Consider the following 24,940-nt stretch of genomic DNA (forward strand, 5'->3'; position numbering starts at 1 on the left):
CCATGATTCCGGCACCAGTTCTCCGTTTGGTGAGGCCTTTCTGTAGGATGTATGTGTCAGCTGGTGTATCGATTATGACGCCTAGTTTGCAGTCATCTGCGAACTTTGTCAGCCACAACCCTCCCATGTTTGCTTTCACATCTGAGAAGCAAATGCCGAACAAGAGGGGTCCCAGGACAGAGCCCTGTGGGGCACCACTTGTGACTGGCTTGGAGTCTGACATGGCTCCCACAATTTTGACTTTATGGGTTCTGTTCTTTAGCCAGTTTGCAACCCATCTTGTGACATATGGATTTACATTTAAGCTGTTTAGCTTGTCTATGATGCCTGAGTGGGGTATTGTGTTGAAGGCTTTAGCCAAGTCTAGGTAGGCTGTATGGACTGCCTTGCCCTCATCAATGGCTCTAGTGACTGTTTCGAAAAAGTCACCAGGTTCAAAAGGCAGGATCTGCCCTTTACAAAGCTGAACTGGGTGGGATCAAGTGTCTGTAGGTCCCCAATGTCGTTGTTTATGAGTTCCATAATAATTCTTTCCATAGCTTTGCAGACCAGGCTGGTTAAGCTTATGGGGCGGTAGTTCCCAGGGTCTGTAGTAGAGCCTCCCTTGTGGAGTGGGACCACTGTTGCATTACGCCAGTGTTCAGGTACATATCCTGTAGTAAGGCTAAGGTTAAATAGCATTTTTATATGCGGGTTTAGCTCCTCTTGGAGTTCACGTATCACGCAGCCGGGGATACCATCAGGTCCCATTGATGCTGTGTTTTTTGCTATGCTGAGGGCGGTTCTCACCTGGACATCAGAGATGACAGGGAGGTTACATTCAGTTGGGATAAGTATTTCTTCTTTTGGAGGTGAGGGAGGGGAGAAATTTGCACTGAACCTGTCTGCCAGAATGTTGGCAATATCTGTGGGTTCGGTAAATTTTTTGTCATTGTGTACTAACTCTGAGCATATCTGAGGGTTTCTGCCCAGGTTTCTAACATAACTGAAGAATGCCTTGTGGTTATCTTTAGTGTCCTTGGTGATTTTTCTCTCAAAGTTGGCCTTGGATGTTTTTATGAGAGAACGTAGATTTCTACTAGTGCTGATCAGAGATGCCTTCCCTTTATGGGATTTTGCTCTGACTTGCAGTAGCTTCCTTCCCTTGTTATACAATTTATTTATGGCTGGGGTCCACCAGACAGGATGCTTTCCTTTGGTGGAGAGGGTCTTGGTTTTATTTGGGATTGCTCGATCCATGCATTCTTGGAGAAGTCCGTAGAAAGCATTTATGTAGGATTCAGCATTGTGGGATGTGGTTTCCATTGGCCCTGTGGGCTTAAATTATACCATCTCAGTCTTAAGAAGTGTAAAGTCAGCTTTTGAGAAGTTTCTCACTGTAGTCTTTTGTGCTGGGGGTGGAGGTGATAAATGTATATCCAGGGTGATTAGTTTGTGGTCAGATCGCACCAGTGAGGGGAATACTTCCGGTGTGGAGCATTTTGTCCCCATGTTTGTGATGATCAGGTCTAGTATATTATCCTCCCTTGTGGGAGAGGTGACTAGCTGTTCCATTGCATTCGAGTTTATGAATTCCAGGAACCTTTGGGCTAGGGTGTTAGGGCTAGAATAGTGCACCCAGTCTATGTTAGGGTAGTTGAAGTCTCCCAATATGATGGTATTTTGTGAGACATTCATATCTTTCAATGTCTTCAGGAAGGCAGAGCGGGGTTCTTGAGATTGGGAGGGAGGTCTGTAACATGCAACCAGTTGTATAGCAGTTTTGCCTATGGTTAGCTGCACCTGGATGGTCTCTGATGCTTCATGAGTTGCCACTAACCTGGAGGTGTGGGTATCCTTGATAAATATGTACACTCCCCCTCCCTTTGTGGTTCGGCCCGGGTTTTGGGGCCGAAAAGCATGATACAAGGTAAAGCCTGGTAGTGCTGGGGTGCTCTCAGGAGCCTTGAACCAGGTCTCAGTTACTGTGCAGACATCAATGTTCTCCATACTGAGGAGTGCTTCGAGAGCCTGCATCTTGAGATTTAGACTTCTGGCGTTGAGCAGCATTACCCTTAATTTTTTATCATTTTTGTTTCCTAAGGAGGTGGGTTCGTCTTTTGAGCCTTGCCTAAAAAAGGCACTATGGGGGTGGCAAGAGCCTTAGCCAATATCCGGAAGCCCAGTGGTGACAGGTGCAAGCCGTCCCTTGCGAAGCAGAGTGGCTTGTCCAGCATGTCATCCCAAGCAGACAGACATTGGACCCCCATAGAATGACACCAGTAATTGAGCCAATTATTAAAGCTGATCATTTTGTCTTTGTATTGTGGCATCATTCTTGGTGAGGGCAAGATGCTGCTCAGGGTCAGGGTCATACCAGCCTGGGCTACATAATCAGAGAGCTCCTCTATGTCTCTTTTCATGTAGTCCAAGGAGGTACGTCTGAGGTCATTCACGCCAGCATGGACAATGACAGAGTCATATTTGTACATGCTTTTGAGTGACCTGAGTGCATGTGTTATATGGCAGATCCTAACCCCCCGATAGGCAGCTTACCGTTACTTTCTCCTTGCTCAGCCTGATAAGTGGGACGTCAGTGTGTCTGACTATAGAGTCACCTATCACTAGTGTATCAGGCATAGTGTTTGGCCTTAAAGGCTGTGATTTATTGACACACCAATTTATTGAAGTATGTGTTGCATGTGTTATGTTTTGAGGTGGTGGATTTTTGGGTGTCTGCTTCGGGAGCCTCTGTTGTTTTGGTAAGTTTTTTAATAGAGCCTCCGAGTATGTTTTTGTGTTATTATGTGTTTGATTTGCAGTTGAGGTAGGTCTATGTGTGACTGGGTTTGTTGTGTGTGTGGTTACCTTCTCCTCCTGTCTGGTCTTGCCAGTCCTGAGTTGAGAGAGTTCAGCCTCCAGTTTGGCTATATAGTTGCATCTCTCACATGTACTTGTGTTTGTTGGGAGGAGGAGAGGGTTGTCTGTGTACATGAGACAATTATAGCATTGTCTCAAGACTCCCAGATTAACCAGCTGAACAAGAGAAGATGCTAGCAAACTACCACTCAACATGCTAGAATATTATAAGAGAGTGCTGTGCCTTTAAGGGAAGTGGTTGGGGTGGTAGGTGGATGTAGTGCTTACTTAGAAGAGAAGCTTTAAGAACAAGTGCTAGGCTTATAATATAATGAGTAGACTGGTTATTCTAACAGTAGAGCTTTCTAAGGGAAAATTTGAAGAGCAGACTTGGCGGAGCCAGAAAAAGTTTAACCCTGTTTAACTGGTGCTGCGCTATGCGCACAATCGTGCAAAGCCGCGCAAATGCGGATTTTAAACAGGGAAATTGAAAAGTGCTAGAAATGGTCCAAAACAACCAATTACTACAGCTCTTGTGCTGAGGTCACTCCTTCAGGGAGAGATAGGCTGCTCAAGGCTCCCCACTCCCACTGGTGAGCAAAGAAACTTCCTTCTATCCAAGTAAGGTAATGGACAACACAGGAACTACACCACAGCCCAGAATACAGCAGAGCCTGTAAACTGGTCTATTGTTATTGTTTTTCTGCATTTATTCTGTTTTTGCACTTGATTTCTCAGTTTGTTACTTTTAAAATCTGTAATTGTTGCAAATTGTTTGTGTAGGCTGTGATAGCCGATTTATAGCATTTATAAGTGTTTACTGTATCTGTTTCTGCTTGTTTTCTGAAAAAAAAAAAAAAAAAATTCTCTTGTTTTCCCGCCTTACTGAGCTAGATTAGTCCAGTTTCAGAGCTTGCTGATCCCAGGACTTTGTTTGCAGTTCCTGTTACTGATTCTTTGCCTAATTTGGAAGAGAGGAAGTTCCCTTGCTTACCAGTGGGAGTGGGAAGCATTGAGCTGCCTATTGGTCCAGTTTTGTGAGGTTTCAGCCAGTAACTTGTAGTCTATTGGTCGTTTTGGGCCAGTTCCTAGCTTCTTTCAGCCCCCTGATATAAAACACGCTAAACGCGCATTTTTAGCTTGTACCTACTCAGCACAGATCCTCGTGGTGGCCAGCAGAGTAATCCAAGCTTCAGAGAGCTAAAAAAGCGACTTTACCTGATTTAAGTATATTTTTGTGGCTTTCCACTTCTATTTATCTAGCAACTGTATTTTGCCTGCTTGCTGATACATTGTTATTGTTTTTCTGCATTTATTCTGTTTTTGTACTTGATTTCTCAGTTTGTTACTTTTAAAATCTGTAATTGTTGCAAATTGTTTGTGTAGGCTGTGATAGCCGATTTATAGCATTTATAAGTGTTTACTGTATCTGTTTCTGCTTGTTTTCTGAAAAAACAAAAAACAAAAAAAATCTCTTGTTTTCCCGCCTTACTGAGCTAGATTAGTCCAGTTTCAGAGCTTGCTGATCCCAGGACTTTGTTTGCAGTTCCTGTTACTGATTCTTTGCCTAATTTGGAAGAGAGGAAGTTCCCTTGCTTACCAGTGGGAGTGGGAAGCATTGAGCTGCCTGTTGGTCCAGTTTTGTGAGGTTTCAGCCAGTAACTTGTAGTCTATTGGTCGTTTTGGGCCAGTTCCTAGCTTCTTTCAGCCCCCTGATATAAAACACGCTAAACGCGCGTTTTCTAGCTTGTACCTACTCAGCACAGATCCTCGTGGTGGTCAGCAGAGTAATCCAAGCTTCAGAGAGCTAAAAAAGCGACTTTACCTGATTTAAGTATATTTTTTGTGGCTTTCCACTTCTATTTATCTAGCAACTGTATTTCGCCTGCTTGCTGATACATTGTTATTGTTTTTCTGCATTTATTCTGTTTTTGCACTTGATTTCTCAGTTTGTTACTTTTAAAATCTGTAATTGTTGCAAATTGTTTGTGTAGGCTGTGATAGCCGATTTATAGCATTTATAAGTGTTTACTGTATCTGTTTCTGCTTGTTTTCTGAAAAAAAAAAAAAAAAAAAAAAATATCTCTTGTTTTCCCACCTTACTGAGCTAGATTAGTCCAGTTTCAGAGCTTGCTGATCCCAGGACTTTGTTTGCAGTTCCTGTTACTGATTCTTTGCCTAATTTGGAAGAGAGGAAGTTCCCTTGCTTACCAGTGGGAGTGGGAAGCATTGAGCTGCCTGTTGGTCCAGTTTTGTGAGGTTTCAGCCAGTAACTTGTAGTCTATTGGTCGTTTTGGGCCAGTTCCTAGCTTCTTTCAGCCCCCTGATATAAAACACGCTAAACGCGCGTTTGCGCGGTTTAGCGCAATTTAGCATGGAGCTGCTACCCTAGGTTAAGCAGATTTAAACTATTAGGGCTACCTAAAGTCCACTCTTCAAATTTTCCCTTAAAACTACCTTTCTCGAACTGTACTACTGTTCTAATCTGCATACCCTATAACTATAAAGATCATCTCTACCTGACTCCGAGTAGACTATTCTTTATTTGTTAAACCTAGCACTTGCTCCTATAGTACTTATCACCTTGATACAGCACTCTTGTTATAGATAGTACCCCAAAAAAGGCGAACCCCATTTCTCGGACACCCACATCCCCCGGAATCTCTTTTAAAGTTTTTTTGTCTATTCCTTCTAGCATGTCGAGGGATCAGTTGCTAGTGTCCTCTCCTGCTCAGCTGGTGAACCTGGGAATATTGAGGCAATGTTACAATTGCCTCATGTACACAGACAACCCTCTCCTCCTCCCACAAAACACAAATACATGTGAGAGATGCAACTATACGGCCAAACTGGAGGCTGAGCTCTCTCAACATAGGACTGGCAAGACCAGTCAGGAGGAGAAGGTTACCACACACACTATAGACCCAGTCTCACATAGTACCATCACAACCTCAAAGCATACACATAAACACACAAAGACATACTCGGTGGCTCTGAGCAAAAATCTACCAAAACAGCAGAGACCACCAAAGCAGACACCCAAACAACTACCACCTCAGAACACAACACCTGCAACACATAGACCTCACAGTCAGAGTGTCAAACAGTCACAGCCCTTAAGGCCAAACACAATGCCAGACACACTAGTCATTGGTGACTCCATAGTCAGACACACTGACGTCCCGCTCACCAGACTGAGTAAGGAGAGGGTCACAGTAAGCTGCCTGTCAGGCGCTAGAATCCGCCACATAACGCAAGCACTCAGGTCTCTCAACAGCAGGTACAAATACGACTCAGTCATTGTCCACGCTGGTGTAAACGACCTGAGACGTACCTCCTTGGACTACATGAAAAGAGACATTGAGGAGCTCTCTGATTATGTAGCCCAGGCAGGTATGACCCTGACCTTGAGCAGTATCCTACCTTCACCAAGAATGATGCCACAATACAGAGATAAGATGATCAGCTTTAACAATTGGCTTAAACTCTGGTGTCATTCAAAGGGGATCCAATGTCTGTCTGCCTGGGATGACATGCTGGACAAGCCACGCTGCTTCGCAAGGGACGGATTGCACCTGTCACCCCTGGGATTCCAGATGTTGGCAAAGGCTCTTGCCACCCCCATAGTGCCTTTTTTAGGCAAGGCTCAAATTCTAAACCTACCACCCTAGAACACAAAAATGGAAAAAGCTAAGGGTAATGCTGCTCAATGCCAGAAGTCTCAATCTCAAAATGCACGCACTCGAGGCCCTTCTCAGTATGGAGAACATCGATGTCTGTGCTGTGAGAGAAACCTGGTTCAAGGCTCCTGAGAGCACCCCAGCACTATCAGGTTTTACCTCATACCATGCGTTCCGGCCCCAAAATCCGGACAATACCAAGAAAGGAGGGGGGGTATCCATATTCATCAAGGACACCCACACCTCAAGATTGGTGGCAACGCACGATGCATCGGAGACCATCCAGGTGCAATTAACCATAGGCAAGACTGCTCTGCAAATTGTAGCATGTTACAGGCCACCCTCACAAACTCTGGAACCTCACATGGCTTTCCTGAAAACACTGGAGGGGATAAATGTATCTCCAAACACCATCATACTAGGTGACTTCAATTACCCTAATATAGACTGGGAACACTACTCAAGCCCAAATACCCTAGCCCAAAAGTTCCTGGAATTCATAAACTCAAACGCCATGGAACAACTGGTCACCATCCCCACAAGAGGAGAAAACATACTTGATCTCATCATCACGAACATGGGAGCACAATGTTCAACACCGGAAGTATACCCCTCACTGGTGAGATCAGATCACAAACTAATCTCGCTGGAGGTCCTCATCCCACCCCACCTGAAATAAAAAAAGACCACAGTAAAGAACTTCTCGAAAGCCGACTTCACACTTCTAAAGACTAGTGTGGTCTCCTTTAAGGCCCCTGAGCCGGCGGAAAACAGTACCCAAGCCACTGAATCACTTACAAATGCCTTCTACCAGCACCTACAGGACTGCATGGATAAGGCAATCCCAAGCAAAACAAAGACTCTTTGTACCAAAGGTAAGCGTCCAGTCTGGTGGACCCCAGCCATAAACAAACTCTACAACAAAAGGAGGAAGCTACTACAAGATAGAGCAAAATCCTTAAAAGGTAGGACACCTTTGATCACTACAAGTAAAAAACTAAGAGCTCTCATAAAATCATCCAAAGCAAACTTTGAGAGAAAAATAGCTAAAGACTCAAAAGACAATCATAAGGCCTTCTTCAGCTATGTTAGAAACCTGGGAGGAAACTCCCAGATATGCTCAGAACTAGTTCAAAATGATGTGAAGATTACTGATCCTACAGACATTGCCAACATACTGGCTGACAGGTTCAGTGCAAACTTCTCCCCCCCCCCAAAAGGTGAGATATCTATACCAAATGATTGTAGCCCCCCAAACATCTCTAACACCCAAGTGAGAACTGCTCTGTCCAAAGCAAAAAACACAGCATCCATGGGACCTGATGGTGTCCCCGGCTGTGTGCTCCACGAACTCAACGAGGAATTAAACCCACAGCTAGGACAGCTGTTTAATCATAGTCTCACCTCTGGATACGTACCCAGGGAGTGGCGCACTGCGACAGTGGTCCCACTTCATAAAGGTGGTGCCTCCACTGACCCAGGAAATTACCGGCCCATTAGCTTGACAAGCCTTATCTGCAAAGCCATGGAGAGGATCATAATGGATCTCATAAACAAAGACATAGGGAATTTGCAGACTTTGGATCCAACCCAGTTTGGCTTTGTCAAAGGCAGATCATGCCTTTTAAACTTGGTTGACTTTTTCGAAACAGTCACCAAAGCCATTGATGAGGGAAAAGCAGTCCATACAGCATACCTCGATCTGGCGAAAGCTTTCGATACAATACCTCACTCGGGTATCATTGAAAAACTCATCAGCTTAAATGTTAACCCATACATCACAAGATGGGTTGCAAGCTGGCTGAGCGACAGAACCCACAGGGTCAGAGTTGCTGGCGCCATGTCAGACTCTAAGCCTGTCACAAGTGGTGTCCCACAGGGCTCAGTCCTGGGCCCACTCTTGTTTGGCATCTACTTCTCCGAAGTACAAGCAAACACAGGAGGGTTATGGCTGACAAAGTTTGCAGATGACTGCAAACTGGGCGCCGTAGTCGAAAACACATCTGACACAGATATCCTTCAGAAAGGTCTCACAGAAACGGATAACTGGTGCCAGAGCCATGGCCTAAAGTTAAATGCCAAAAAATGCATAGTCATACCCTTCGGGAAAAACAAGGTTACCCCTAGCTACCACATAGGTGGAAATCCACTGAGCACAGAAGAAGTTATTAGGGACCTGGGGACCCAAGTTGACAGTAGCCTGTCATTCGACACCCATGTATCTAAAGTAGTTAGGAAGACCTTCTACATTGCCCACCTTATCATGAAGGGATTCACATCTAGATCAAGGGAGGTCATAGTTTCCCTGTACTCATCACTCATCAGACCAATGATTGAGTACAATGCCCCATTCGGAATGTATCTGACCCGACACTTGCAGCAGCTGGAGAGGCCACAAAAGTTCCTCACCAAAAGGATAAAGGGTCTCAAAAATCTGTCCTATGCTGCCCGACTGAAAGAACTTCAGCTCTATTCAGTTGCTTACCACTTGCTCAGAGGTGACCTGTGCCTGACATACAAGGCCATGTCAAACCCAGATTTGATGAATATGCTTCACCTCAATAAATCTAGATCCATCAGAGCCACAAGGGCGGGAGACTTAAACCTCGACACGGCTATTAATAGGACGTGCTGGAGGGATAGATTCATCACCCAAAGACTCCCTATGCTGTGGAACAAAATCCCGGTATATGTGAGGCAGAGCACCTCGCTGGCCTTGTTCAAGAGAAATCTTGACCAATGGATGGGAGATCGCAGATATACCCCAGGGATTACCTCAGTGTCACTGCTCGACAGAGGCACAGCAAAATAATGGGTATAGTTCCCCATACTAAAAGGGTGGCGTAAGCCACAAAACTATGGGCTAGGCTTGTAAATGCCCTCGGGCAGATAGCCTAGTATAAACCTATGAACCTATGAACCTATGAACTAGTCGAGGAGAGGTGGGAAAACAAGGATTATTATTTTTTTTGTTTTTCAGATAGAAAGCACACAGAAATACAGTAGGCAGTGATAAATCAGTTACACAGGCTAGCACACTTTAGTGGGCAGCCTCAACAGTTAAATTAAACAAACAAACAACAGATTTTCTATCAATTTTCGACCAGGTAAAATTTTAAGTGCAGATACTATATAATGCAGCAAACAGCTAAAAAAATAGTATAAGCTTGTTAAAAATAAGCAAGAGAAGGTATTCCAAGTATAAAAACAGAAAAAATACTTAAAGCAGGAAAGTAGTCGCTTTTCTCAGTTCTCTGTAGCTAGGACCACTCTGCAGGACCATGTGGAGCTGTCTCTGAGTAGTATAGCCAGAAAAAAATGCTCTGAGGCGGATTTTAAACAGGGAACTTGAAAAGAGCTAGAAATGGTCCAAAACAACCAATTACTACAGCTCTTGTGCTGAGGTCACTCCTTCAGGGACAGATAGGCTGCTCAAGGCTCCCCACTCCCACTGGTGAGCAAAAAAACTTCTTTCTATCCAAGTAAGGTAATGGACAACACAGGAACTACACCACAGCCCAGAATACAGCAGAGCCTGTAAACTGGTCTAAACTAGTCGAGGAGAGGCGGGAAAACAAGGATTATTTTTTTTTTTTGTTTTTCAGATAGAAAGCACACAGAAATACAGTAGGCAGTGATAAATCAGTTACACAGGCTAGCACACTTTAGTGGGCAGCCTCAACAGTTAAATTAAACAAACAAACAACAGATTTCCGACCAATTTTCAACCAGGTAAAATTTTAAGTGCAGATACTATATAATGCAGCAAACAGTTAAAAAACAGTATAAGCTTGTTAAAAATAAGCAAGAGAAGGTATTCCAAGTAAAAAAACAGAAAAAATACTTAAATCAGGAAAGTAGTCGCTTTTCTCAGTTCTCTGTAGCTAGGACCACTCTGCAGGACCATGTGGCACTGTCTCTGAGTAGTATAGCCAGAAAAAAACGCTCTGAGGCGGATTTTAAACAGGGAATTTGAAAAGAGCTAGAAATGGTCCAAAACAACCAATTACTACAGCTCTTGTGCTGAGGTCACTCCTTCAGGGACAGATAGGCTGCTCAAGGCTCCCCACTCCCACTGGTGAGCAAAGAAACTTCCTTCTATCCAAGGTAATGGACAACACAGGAACTACACCACAGCCCAGAATACAGCAGAGCCTGTAAACTGGTCTAAACTAACAATCAAGCTTGTAGAGTATGAGTAAATTATAAGCTTGATTTTCAAGGCTACAAAACACTCCATGCTGGTGTGCATGTAGACTGTAAAGTAACACAGAGCAGTAAGCATGCCAGATGTGTGTCTAAAATCAGTTTGGCGACAGATAGGTGCAACACATTTATTAATGGTAGGAGGTTGGCATAAGGGTTAAGGTGTTTACCTTACAAACACAAGGTGCAGTGTTTTATTCTCACATGGGGTAGTTGGATAGGCTTAAAAATGGCCCACAAGGGCAGTTAGCCTAGTACTAAACTATGAACCTTAATATAGTCAGTCATCAGTCAGCAAACTCTGCCTAGGATTTTATCAAGAAGTGGAAGTTATAAGAAGAAATGGCAGTTTACACAGAAGGAAGGATTGTTGGTTTTGAAAAGGAGGAGATGAGTGTCATCTTCATGAAAGTAGGAAAATAATAATGTATAAAAACAGATTCTATTTATATATTAAAAACACAGGGAGGAGAGTAGATGATATGTTGAGAAAGACATGATGCAGTTTCCTTGTTGCAAAAGATTCTTTGAAAGGTAACATTAACAGAAGGTTACTGATGGTTCTAGTACAAACAGCAATGAAGAGGAAGTTAGGGGAAAGCTAGTGGGTATTGCTTGGTATGGGCAATAGAAGTAGGCTGAAGTGAGTACTTGGGTTACTTGAATAGAAACAAAATGCTAAATAAAATCTTGTGGATATTTGCACACCCCTTATGAGACAATTTCTTCATCCTTATTAGATAAAACTAAAAACAGATGATCATAGGATTTCATGTTTCTCTAAGGCCCGTTTTAATTTATTTCCATTAGGCTTTAGGTTAGCTCATGGCTAAAGGAAGCCTTGGCAGGTTTTACTGCATATTTGTGAGAATCACTCATTTCTTCATTTTTCTGTTTGGGTTTATGACTGCTAGTTGATTTTCAAGTTTCCAAGCCCTGCTCCTCGCTTTTAGTTAGACTTTTATGTCTATAGTTAGTCAAAAACATGTGATACCCTAATGTTATGTGTTGCCACAAGAAATAGGCAAGCTGTTACTAAGTGGGGACCATTTGTTAGTTACTGTGTGACAAAGTCAGCATCCATATTGCAGAATATTGCACCCAGGCAGGAGCAGAAATGCCAGGATAAGTGTTAATTCCTTGTTGGGTGTGTTAGGACATCTCATAATCAGGGATTGAAGGCCTTTTAATCTCATATAGGACCATGTAATATTTTCAGGGACACAAATGAACTTCTAACACACTCTTGATTTTTCCCCTGAGGCAAGAATTTAAATGCTTTATGAACACAGCATAACACCTGCCAAGTGCTTCTTGCTCACATACCTAATCAGAAGGATGGCCACCTGAAATACCACTGCCATAGCTCTGCTGGAGCTCAGCATCTTTAAGTCACAGTTCTAATCTGGTTTCACCTTTTTTTTTTAATTTCTGTTCTATAATTGGTCCAAAGTATCTCATAGACTTTGATGGAAAATTTCATTTTAGAACTGAGTCAGTCTGAACCAAAATGGAAAACTGGTATGAAGAAGTCATTGACTGTGCAGTTAAATAACAAATATAATATGTTGACAGCTTGTAGTTCATATATTTTCAGCAGTTCTTTTTGTTTTACAATATGTATTACTTTATACACTTTATTTTATTGCTGTTAAAGCTCTAACCTCAGACTGAATTCCCATGGATGTTTTGTGATACTTCAAACAGGTCTCAGTGCCATGTGGGAGCCCATGCACGACAGATCTGAAGGAATCAATAGTCTACTATTGTCAGTCAGACCGAACAGGATGAGAGATACTTAAGGCATGCAGGCACAACCTGGCAGCATATCTTTGTTCTTACAATGTAAATGTGAGTTACACTTACTTGCTATAATTAACTGACACCATTTAGATTAGCTAACCCCTAACCCTACAATTGTCTGTATAACCCTAATCTAAAACCTCATCCATAAGTATAATCCTAAACCCTCCTCCCTAACCATAAAACTTCTCTAACCCTAAAACTCTGACCATAACCCTAATCTTAAACCCCATTCCTAACCCTATAACATCGACCCTAACCTTAATTTTAAACCCCCACCCTAACCTTAAAACTCCAACCCTAATCCCCCTTACCTAAATCCAAAACCTTTACCCTAACACTAATCCAAGACCCTCTATAACCATAAAACTCCATCCATAACCATTACCCTAAAACATCTTCTCAGACCCTAACCCTGAAACTCTATTCTTGTCAGTAAAATCATACAACTAACTCTAAAGAGTAAGCCTACCCCCAAAATTTACCTCAAAACACAATAAAGTGACTCACCTATCCACAACACATGCATTTCCCATTTTACTTCAGAAATGTAGCAAACTTGCTTTTCTCAGCATAACTGGAAGTTAAGCTACTTCCATGTCCCCTCTGCCTGCATGCTATAAGTGACCATGGCAACTGAAAGTATATTTTGGAGTTTTTACACCTGGTAGTAAGGATAACATTTAAAAGAGTGTAAGTACCCATTATCACATTAGGTCTAATATGGAAGTGACCAAATGAGTTAGATCATGGAGAGAAACTTAGTGGTCTTGGGCTGTAGTAGCAGATAGGTGGCTGCTGAAATCCTGAGGGCCATAATTGCAATTCTTGGAATAATAGAATTACAGATAAAAATCTGGAAGAATATGAATATTGTTTCAGAGATCGAGATTCACAGTTTTTGCTGTCACACATGTTATATAGCGTCATAGTGGAGTGATCTTATAGCTAAGACTGCAGTTCCCATGCAGAATGAAATGATACATGATGATTCTAGCAGGCTGTACTTCAAGTAGGTTATCCAGAAGTGTGAGAGAGGAGGGAGTATTATGAAGGCATCCCAAATAGGTGTTTTGTTACATCCTCCTGTGCAAAGCTAAGTCACTTGGATACATACTCATCAAATGGGGTACTTTCAAAGAATAAGGACATGTGGAGTGGGTGATTAATAAGTAACTGGACACCACTTACAGTTCTAATTCCATGCATTCTATTCCTTATTTAATGGAAATCATTTTCAGTGAGAACAATTTACAGGTAACCAGGTTTAAGCCATGATTCTGTCATATCCAATGTATTTGCATTTCATTGGTGACCCAATCATCCAGAATGAGTTAATTACTGATGCTTCTAATGTTAAGAAAAGCTGTAGTTAGGCAAATGCTTGAAGCAGTTTATAACTGCAACAGGATTATAGCAATAATCCATGCCTCGGTGTGGGTAATGCTGGATTTACCCATGGTTGGCGTCGCCCGAGGGACCAAACAAAGCCAACCGTGGGTAAATACAGCATTACCCACACCCAGAAGTGGGTTATTGCTATTATACCATGACATTATTTAAGAAAAGAAACTATTACTTTTCTTAAATAATGGCATAGTATAATGCCTGTTTACTGCCCTTCCGCAGATGTCTGGCATCCGTAGTTCTGATGTACTGCGGCGCCTGCGGTACATCAGAGTTGAGCAAAAGCAACGGAGAAAGCAAGATCTCCATTGCTTTTTTTTACTGTTTTCGCTATGTTAAATGGGTTTAACATAGCAAGACAGCTTTAAAATAAGCAACAGAGATGTCCGTTGCTTATTTTAAAACTGTCTCGCTATGTTAAACCCATTTAACATAGCGAAACAGTAAAAAAAGCAACGGAGATCTTGCTTTCTCCGTTGCTTATGTTTTAAAACCTGTCTCGCTATGTTAAATGTTTTTAGCATAGCGAGACAGCTTTAAAATAAGCAACGGAGATCTCCAGTGCTTATTTTAAAGCTGTCTCACTATGTTAAACCCATTTAACATAGCAAGACAGTGTTTTAAAAGTAGAGTTATACTAATGGAAAAAAGTCCGGGCGACCAGACCTTTTTCCATTAGTATAACTCGATTTACAATGTGCACGCTGGCCAATCAGCGTGCACGTTTTGGGGGGGGTCATGGTATAATAGCAGTTTAATCATGATGATAGACAGGATATGTCCATTATATGGTCCTGGGCTGATTCCTGCATCTCCAGTCCTGGAGATATTTTAACAAAGTAGAGTGCCAAAGCTGGACATGTTTGCATAAGGTTCCCTTGGATAACTTTTGTGCCCTAATAGAGATAGCAAGCCACTCCTGTTACTTTAAGTAAGGAATGGCATGAACCTAGACCAAACCTCCACTAAACAGCAGGTTCATTTTGGGTAAAAAAATGTCAAGTTTTGGTATGGCAGAAGTGACAGCCATCCAATCACAGTATAGTTCCAATAAATGTTGAGGTGGGGGTGGGGTGGTAAGTAATAAATCAAAGAAAGAAAAGGGTGCTGGTTGCAAGGCGTCTGCTAGATCTCATCTTTATAGCTAAAATGTAAGCTACCTGATTGCCTGACTCCACAAGCTCATTAAGTTGCCTAAAGGGAGGGCAATACATTTTAAAGGGAATACAAAAAATTATTCTGAGGTCTATTACTTGCAATTCATAGGAAATATGGTTTTGTAAGTAGCTTAGCATAAAGGTGACAGAAATCCAATGGGTTTACTAAATGTGTAATGCTAGCTATGAATAGCTGTAATAGAAGAGAGCTCAAGGAAAAGAAAGGTATGTGCAGAGTGTGTAACAGGATACAGTAAAGTGCCGCAAACAACAGACTTGCAAGTATGCTAATAAAATAAGCCAGATGACTGAGGATGTGTATGTGAGAGCACTTTTCAAAGTTATTAAAGCACAGTCAGGTGAAAATGACATACTAAATAAGCAAGATGGATTTAAGTACAAGTAATAAGACACACAGAGTTAACACAGCAAGCATACCTCTCAGCTGTCCAGATTTCTGCAGAATGTCCAGATTTTTTGCTTCATATTTTTGGTATGTTCTCCATAAAATTTGTGGCTTTCTTGGAAATCACTGAGAACCGAAGTCCCTAAATAATGACAGACATTTAAGTTACATATTTCATATCCTTCAGAAAATGCATTTTAACACAAATCCTGTTATTTTAGTAACTTTCTAAGTTTATAAAAGTAATATTTAAAATCTGTCCCTAAAGTTTCATATTTCATATCCTTCAGAAAATGCATTTTAACATAAATCCTGTTATTTTAGTAACTTTCTAAGTTTATAAAAGTAATATTTAAAATCTGTCCCTATTTTTGGGCCTTTGTCCCCCCATTATTTTAGGCCTTGCTCAGATTTCTCACACTAGGAGGTTGGGAGGTACAGAAGCATGACAGGAAATATAAATAAGAAGGCAGAGTAGTAATTTAATCAGTGACTACAGTCACAACCGATCAAACATTAAAAAGTAAAATATTTAAGTTAGCCAAGCAGCAGAAAATCATGAAAACAACCAAAACTGTTAACAGTGTGGCTGTGCTGGACAGCAGGTGAAACATTTAAATGGAGGAATGTATATAAAATGTGCACAGAGAACTTGTAAGTAACTTCCATTTAGAAGCTCACAGATGCATCCTGTGTATCAGCTCCAGTTTGTCTTGTGTAGATCTAGAGTCAGTGAAGGCTATCTGGGAGGCGACTTGCATTGAGTAAGCTTTGCACACTATCAGCTGTGTGACATTTTTAATATGTTAGAATGTATGGCTGCAAGTTTCACAACTGGACAATAAATATAGTTGACAGAATTCTTTTAAACAAAAGTAAATTAAGGTATACTTTTTTCTAGGACTTAATTATCCTGACAGGTTAATTATTTCAATTAACAGCTGTCCTACATTGCCCTATAAATGATAACAGAAGTTTAACATTTATTTAGAGTAATTTTAGCAGGTATGTAAGTATCTAATACATATATATAGCTTCATCACTGCAAAAATGTAATACAACTTCATCATCAACTTTGCATAATATTCCAAACTTGCAATAGTTTTTTTAAATACATTTCATTTACAAGTTTCTTATAAATCATTAAAACGTTATTTAGCTGGTAAAATTTTAAACAGTATACTTCATTTGGTTTAATAATCTGAATTTTACATTGCCAGGTTAGCTTGCATTCAAAGTCTAGACTGCCCATGCTGTCACCAGCCCATGTTTTACATATTCAGCAGGTCTGCTACACTATTGATGCTTTCAAACCTTACCTATGTCTGCAGGTGATCAAGGAACAGCCTCAGACACATGCTTTTTTACATTGATCAAACCGTTCACTCAGATATTGTAGAAATGTCCAACAGCATACCACACCCAATCAGTGCAGTGTAGTAGGGGGTGTCCAACCTGGCCCAATGCCAGTAGTTAAGAAAGCCCTGCACTTTTATGCATTTTGCAGTCTATCTTGTATCACAATTACCTAGTGTCACCCGCCCCTCATACGTCCCTGCTCAGGAGCCTACAGCCTAGCCAAAAAACCCTATTGCCTCCAGTCAGTATTTTTTTTTAATTTGTGGACCATTTCCCCATTCTCCTAAAATTCTAATAATCAGCAAGCTCCCCATTCCTCCATTTATTTACCGTTTGGCCCCTTTATTGTAACTTAAACTCCTACAACAAGAAGCTTATATAGGGATCAAATAAATCTATCTCCATCACAGCCCAGTGAACACTGTTAACCCTGTACCAAGCTTGGCCTCTATCTCCTAGGCCCCAATGGTGTAAGACCATGTAACCCAAAAACTCTGGTTCCCTAATCAAAATGTTAATAACATATTTATGAAACTGCTCTGTACCTTTCTGACTATATGTCATATGCCATATCAGCTGGGAGTTCATTCTTTTTTTAATTTAACACCTTTATTGAATTATCTCTTAAGCCATAGGCAAACATACATTTATATAAAAGAAAACAAATCATGTTAACATGTTCCCATTTATACAATTGTCATGAACAGCTGGGAGTTCATGCCAGACCACATTATTTGTACTGCAGGTATCAAAGATTTTACCAATAAAGGAAATTAAGTTTCCTTTTTGTCACGCTGCTTAACTTTATTTTTGACCCAAGTAGTTTTAAGTAATGTAGCCTAAATATGCCTTAGAGGCCCACCTTCTTTTTTTAATGACTTTTACTGAGTGACTCTCCCTCCTTAGATCAGATGCCCTCCCTTGTCTTGGTAAGTGAGCTGAAGGCCGATGGAATAAATGCCCATGTTTCACATGCCATGGTACCTTACAGTGCACAGACTGGAATGTTTGCACCCTCAAGACCTTCCCCTTTACATCCAAATACTGAGTTGGATGGTCCCACCTCTATCCCAAAAGTCCTGAATGTAATAAGTCATTCTACAGGACACAGCAATGGGAGAGTGGCCATCTCATAAACAGCTTGGATGCCTTTATCATCCTTATCTGTTTTAGCCGCACTGAGACATAAAACCTCCTGCCTGGTGGACAGTATGATGTCCCCCCCCAACAGATTGGCCTAATAATACCTTGCAGTGGATAGAGTAGCCAGAACTCCATAAAGCCTCTAATCTGGGTTAATGGTATGTAAACCCTCATCAGCAGTGGCTACAGATACTTTTCCAGTGGTTGGCTTTGGTTTCTGTGCTTTATAAGGAGTCACATCCACCTCTTAATTCCAATTACTATCAAGTGTTTCATCACATCCACTAAACTTTGTGACTGAAATACAAATGTACCCTGATTTGTAGTGTATTAGCACCAAAGCCAATGAGGGCTGTAGGCATCACTGTGGAGTTTTTGAATTGCCTGTAGATCCCACTGTATGAATTTAAGGTGCTGAGGGCCCCTGACTCCTTCATTAACAAACCTGTTGCATTTTTCCAATCTGCCATACTTATTCTGGAATGGATTCTCCTGGAACCATATTCCTAAATCCTTTTAGTTGTCAGGGATGCTGGTTTCCTAACCAGCTATATGCCTAACTTAAAAAATGCAAAACACAATACATCAAAGATACTGTACTGAAAATGAGTGAGAAATCCTTCTGCAAAACACCTATACAACTGCTTCTCTGTAAGAATAAAACCAAATCATTTTCTTACTGATCTCCTGACATCATACCTGCAAAGCTTCCCATATAGGCATTACCCCCAACAATATCATGCCTTTCCATGATTCTGGCAGATGGCAAGTGAACCAATTATTGTTAAAGTAGACCCCATCCCTCTTCCTCCTGCTGCAACCATGGACAAGTCAAAAACACAGGACTACTGCCAGTCTTCTTGCCAAAAGGAATCTCCATTGAAGTATAACAGGAAACTGTGCCATTTTCCTAAATCCTATTTATCCAAGTTAGCATCCTGACCCTATGGTGCTTCTGTGTCTGACTTTATAGTAGGGTCAGCAGGACTCTAGCACTGTCCTACAAGCAGGATTCAGTAAACCTGGGAAGGAAATCACATCGCCTACCCTGAGTTTGGCCTTACTTTTCAGTTTTAAGATTTTTTCTTGTAAGAGCTTAAGCTTACTTGCAGGCTGCCTGAAAGACACTCTACAGATATCTACTTCTAACCTTTGAAATGTGAGGATCTTAATTTGGTCTTCCCATTTAAAGCCTGCCAGTGAGACTCCTACCTGCCTGCAGAACACCTGCAGTGCCTTTGTATTTTGCTATTTTGATGTTTGCTATCACCAGTGATTTAAACATTATCTAAATAATGCACTACACACCTCTCTTGGTCTGTGATTGTCAAATGCGCTGTAATACAATGCTAAACTCCTCAAAAGTGGCACACACTACCAAACAGCCAAGGGGCATGGTATTATTATGATTATATTTACTATTTAGCAGTATCCTCAGAGAGAGCCAATTCTTGAGGTAAATGGGAAGAATTGCAAAAGCTGACTTAGTTTTTGGCTCTTCAATCCACAGGCTTGATTTTGCCCTGATTAGGGTAATAATGTAATTAAGAGAATCATACTCTACTATAGCAACCTCCCAGTCAATAAAGTGACTATGAATCCCATTTTAGAAATGACAGGTGCTGAATCGAAATGAAATCCCCAAAATGTATGTAGGTACCAAGACCAAAAGGAAACACTGAGCTGGAAAAAAGGGAAGGGATGAGTCACAAAGAACAGCTACTCTACTGAACTGGATTTTGTCTACTAGTATTTGGATTATAACTTCCTTTCCTTGAATTGAGTTTAATTTTTAACATTCAGACCTCTGAACCTACGCCTGTGAGATTAGTTATATTATGTTAATAGTGAAAGAACAGTGTTCATGATTGTGTCTAATGTATTTTTTCAGAGTGAAGTACGATTCATTGGTCATTGAATATTATACAATGACGGGTCATTAACATTCAAAAACGTGCACACTAATTGGTCAGCCCACCCAGTATGCCCGTTGTAAATCGAGAATATACCAATAGAAAAAATTCTAGTTGCCCAGACTTTCTTCTTTTAATATATGCAAGGCTTTACAGTTTTCTTGAGCTACGAGGTCAAGAGGTACATACAGATGGCAGAGAAAATACAAGTAAAATCAAGTATGTTGTACAAAACTAAAGAACTGTACCCGATTTTCCTTATATTTTCATCCTTTCTCGTACCTGTAAAGTGTCCGAACTTCACAGTTTCTTTAAAAAAGAATGGAGCAACAGAGACCTTCCCATCTCCATTGCTTGCTTTCCAAAGCACTGATGTACTACATAAGCATGGGAATGTAAGTCCCATATGCATGCACAGCACATCAGCAAAGCCGCAGGATATGGAAGCAACATGGAAGAACACCACAGCATCATTGTACAAAGACATTATTTAAGAAAAGTAAGTAATTTTTTCTTAAATAATGTCATTGTATAATAGCAATAACCAACTCCTGGGTCAACTTAAGTCAAATTAAGTCAAGTCAAGCAAAATTTATTGTCATTCAGACCATGCAACAAAAAGTGCACAGCTGAATGAAATTATGTTTCTCCAAGCTCATGTATAAACATAAACACAGACATCATCTATAAACATAAACACAGATACAATATACACATACACAACAACAGAGTCCAAGTAATCTGAAAGCACAGAAGCTTCATCAGCCATGCTCGATTCATTCACAGTGGTAATAACAGTGACTACAGCCAACCTCACCAACTTTACTGTCACCATCCCAATTTCCAGTCAGGTTCCCTCTGACCAACAGAACTCAAAAATCAGATTTAAATTCAGATTCAGATTAAGTTGAAAACTGGTAGACAAAATGTTGGGTTTCTGCCACCTGAAGGCCCTAACAGCCAAAAATAGATCAATGATCACAATCTTCACCATTTACAATGATCACAATCTTCACTATCCACATCATCACCAGCCCCATCTCCACTTTACCAACATCCCAAATCCCAGTCAAGTTCCCTCTGACCCAGCAAAAAATAAATCCAGATCCAGCAAACAACACCAGCAGACAATTGGGTCTCCACCATCCGCACTGGGCACAACTCTCCACCTGATGGCCCAAATGGCCAAAACCAGATCAACTACCCCAAAAACAAGCAAATCCGAATGATTCAACCAACACACTACAGCTACATCCAACCATGCAAATGGCTACCCAAATGAATTCCAGAAACAGACAAAAAAACGATAACTCCTACATAAATACAAAACGCACAACAGGAGCCGTACAAGGCGCCACCATCTTAGCTAAAATCACATTGTTTAATCACTCTGGTTTTTCTTAATTAAACCACACCAACCATGGGTAAATCTTCAATATACCACACCCAGTTGTTGGTTGCTATAAGATCTTACTGTTTCAAAGTAGTTTTATTTTAGGCAGTATGGCTTAATAGGCATTAGGTGGCAGTGTATAATTTTACTATGGAGATGAGGGAGCCTTTTAATCTGATGAAATTCATGTTTGGAATGAAGTGGATGAAAACTTTAATTAAAACGATATTGGGTTTTACTTTTGACAACTGCAAGTGTGTTTTTTAATTTTATCATGTCCCCATAATATGGGTATTGTTGAACCAATGCGTGTGTAGGTACATAGTTTACGGCTATTGCCTTTGTTTTATCTTGATTAATTATTTTATATCCCTAAAAGACTTAAACTCTCTTAGAATGTTCCACAACACTGAAATGTCTTTTTCTGGTTTTGTCAGGTACAAAATAATACCCTCTGCAGATAAAGCCAACTTTTCTTGATTACCATATGATTTATATTCTTGAATTTCTGAGCCCCTTATGATTTCCAGATAACAAAGGGGAAAGAGGACAGATTTCCTCATACAATTTGACTTAAATTACTAATTGTTTTAATTTCTTTGAATTCTGTGGTTTCTGATTTTGATTATTGTTTACTTTTAAAATTCTTTAATCATTTGTAGCTGAAAATGGATTCCTTAAATGAGTGCATGTCTACAGTGCTAAGGTAAACATGCTATTTTGGGCAACTTATTAGTGAAGGTTTGGCATCTATATCCAAAGATGTCATTGTTCTGCTGTACTTGGGCCCTCAGTGAGTACAACACCCCCTTTGGTATGTACTTGACCAGGCATATGCAACAGCTGGAGTGTCTGCAGAGGTTACTCACATAAAGAATACAGGGCATAAACAACATATCTTATGTGGATGCCTCAAAGCCCTGTCCCTATACTTGGTATCCTACAGGGTGCTGAGAGATGCTCTATACCAGGCCTACAAAACATCCTCTCATCCCATTCTGATGGAACTGTTGTACATCAGGAAAACAAATAGCACCATAATTACCCGATCCAGGGACCTAGACCTCACTCCAACACAAACAGAACATGTTGAAGACAAGTATATGTGTCAGAGACCACCCTGCCTCTGGGACAGGCTTCCCAGCCATATCAAGAGGAGTTCCTCCCTAACCCAATTCAAATGTATAAAAAGAGAAACGGCTTCAGGTAAAACCCAGGTGCACAAAACCAAAACTATATATAACCAAAAATACACCGAGGTACCACACAATAGCGTTTTTATTACACAAAAAATAAGAACAGTGGTGGCTTTTCAAAACTAATTGCTTCATCAGACAAGAAAATAAAACACTCCATTGCTTATATACAGATGGAACCATTGACTCAATCACTGATGTCATAGGTCAATTAAGGCATTAAAGCTACATAAAACTTATAAATGTATAAATGTAGAAAAGGCTACATATAGAGAAAACTGCATATAAAAGACACATATAAAATATAAAAGACACATATAAAATACTGCATGTAAATGCATATAAAAACTGCATATAAAAACTATATACAAAACTGTTGGTAAAAGACCTAAGTAATGTGCATAGATATAAATTCCATAGATACTGTAGCTATGAAAAAAATAAAAGGATAAAAATCTAGATCTAGTTATAAAATCTATCTACAATATGTATGTATAACTAAAAGTAGTCTATGTCTCTAAAATATGAATAAATAAAGTGTATGGGTGTATGAGGTGCCTAACATTAAACATGTTTGAGGCGTCTTGCTTTCAAGAAAGGAACCAAGGAAGTAGAGCCATTAAGGCCTGGATATTTATCTGCATTCAATTTAATGATCCATCTCTGTTCACAGCTTTCAGTAAAATTAGAAACCCACTTATGCACTCGCCCAGCATATTATTAATATAGATAATTCACATTCTTTTAAGTTTTTTGTGCTACAGCACATACACAAAAACATTAGAGGAGGGGATATAGAAAATTTTACTGAAAGCTGTGAACAGAGATGGATCATTAAATTGAATGCAGATAAATATCCTGGCCTTAATGGCTCTACTTCCTTGGTTCCTTTCTTGAAAGCAAGACGCGTCAAACATGTTTAATTTTAGGCAATACACCCATTACACTTTATTTATTCATATTTTAGAGACATAGACTACTTTTAGTTATACATACATATTGTAGATAGATTTTAAAACTAGATCTAGATTTTTATCCTTTTATTTTTTCATAGCTACAATATTTATGGAGTTTATATCTATGCACATTACTTAAGTCTTTTACCAACAGTTTTGTATATAGTTTTTGTATGCAGTTTTTATATGCATTTACATGCAGTATTTTATATGTGTCTTTTATATTTTATATGTGTCTTTTATATGCAGTTTTCTCTATGTGTAGCCTTTTCTACATTTATACATTTATAAGTTTTATGTAGCTTTAATGCCTTAATTGACCTATAACATCAGTGATTGAGTCAATGGTTCCATCTGTATATAAGCAATGGAGTGTTTTATTTTCTTGTCTGATGAAGCAATTAGTTTTGCGAAAGCGCTCACCACTGTTCTTATTTTTTGTGTAATAAAGACGCTATTGTGTGGTACCTCGGTGTATTTTTGGTTATATCCAATTCAAATGTAACTTGGACCAGTAGGTGGGGAATCAGAAATTTTCACTGGTCTAGCACCTTTATCTCTGAGAGATAGAGGCAGCCTCCAAATGGTTGACAACCCATGCCCAAGTCTACATATACCCCATAAAACCACCTTAGGGTATCCACCTGCCGGATACATTTGGGAAGCATGACTAGGACTAAAAAGGCCCCCCCAGGGCTTGTTGCCTAGTAATCATACTATGAACCTATGTTAGCAGGGAAATTAGAGCCTCTTAGATAGTATAACTTGTACATGTATTAGGTTGTAGTTTTCAGAATTCACATATAGAAAGGAAAGTAAGTTCAGCGTGAATAATAAGATTTTCTGGGTAAACACTTACATGAAAAAATAGCCCATTTTAAAAAGTAGAAATGTGTAGAACATCCACGCCTAATTTTGGGCACACGTATTTAGATACAACGGAGTCCTTGTAAAGACAAGGGAAGAGAATTTTTGCAGCAGATATACTGCAGCATTTGACTAATACAGGACAGTATTTTTGCCATTTCAGAAATGTAACATTTAACAGATATGCAAAATTTGATGAATCTGTGCTGGTAGTTAATGCTAGGAAAATTAGTAATTTTTTTAATTGGAAAATTTGCTACATTCACATTAAACTGATGTTATTGCTTGTGAAACATGATTAAAGAACAGTGACTGAAAACAAGTTCTGCCAGAATATAAATGTTTTACAGTAATAGACATTCTAAGAAAAAAATCGGGTGGAGGTATTATAATAGAGATTAAAGATTATTAGATATGTAATAATTACATGTTCACTGATAATGATATTGTAGATTGTGAAACTGTGACAATAAACACAACTCTGGAACAGATACTAGTTACTGGATTGTATAGGTCATGAAAATCAAAATCAAGTGGTAATGACCTAAAGGAAATCATGCATTGCCTGATTGAAACTTAGGAGGAAACTAACAGTAGCTAAGGACTTAAATTTACC

This window comes from Protopterus annectens, chromosome 11.part0 (genome assembly GCF_019279795.1).
Source record: "Protopterus annectens isolate FY-2018-M chromosome 11.part0, PAN1.0, whole genome shotgun sequence".
Lineage (NCBI taxonomy): Eukaryota > Metazoa > Chordata > Ceratodontiformes > Protopteridae > Protopterus > Protopterus annectens.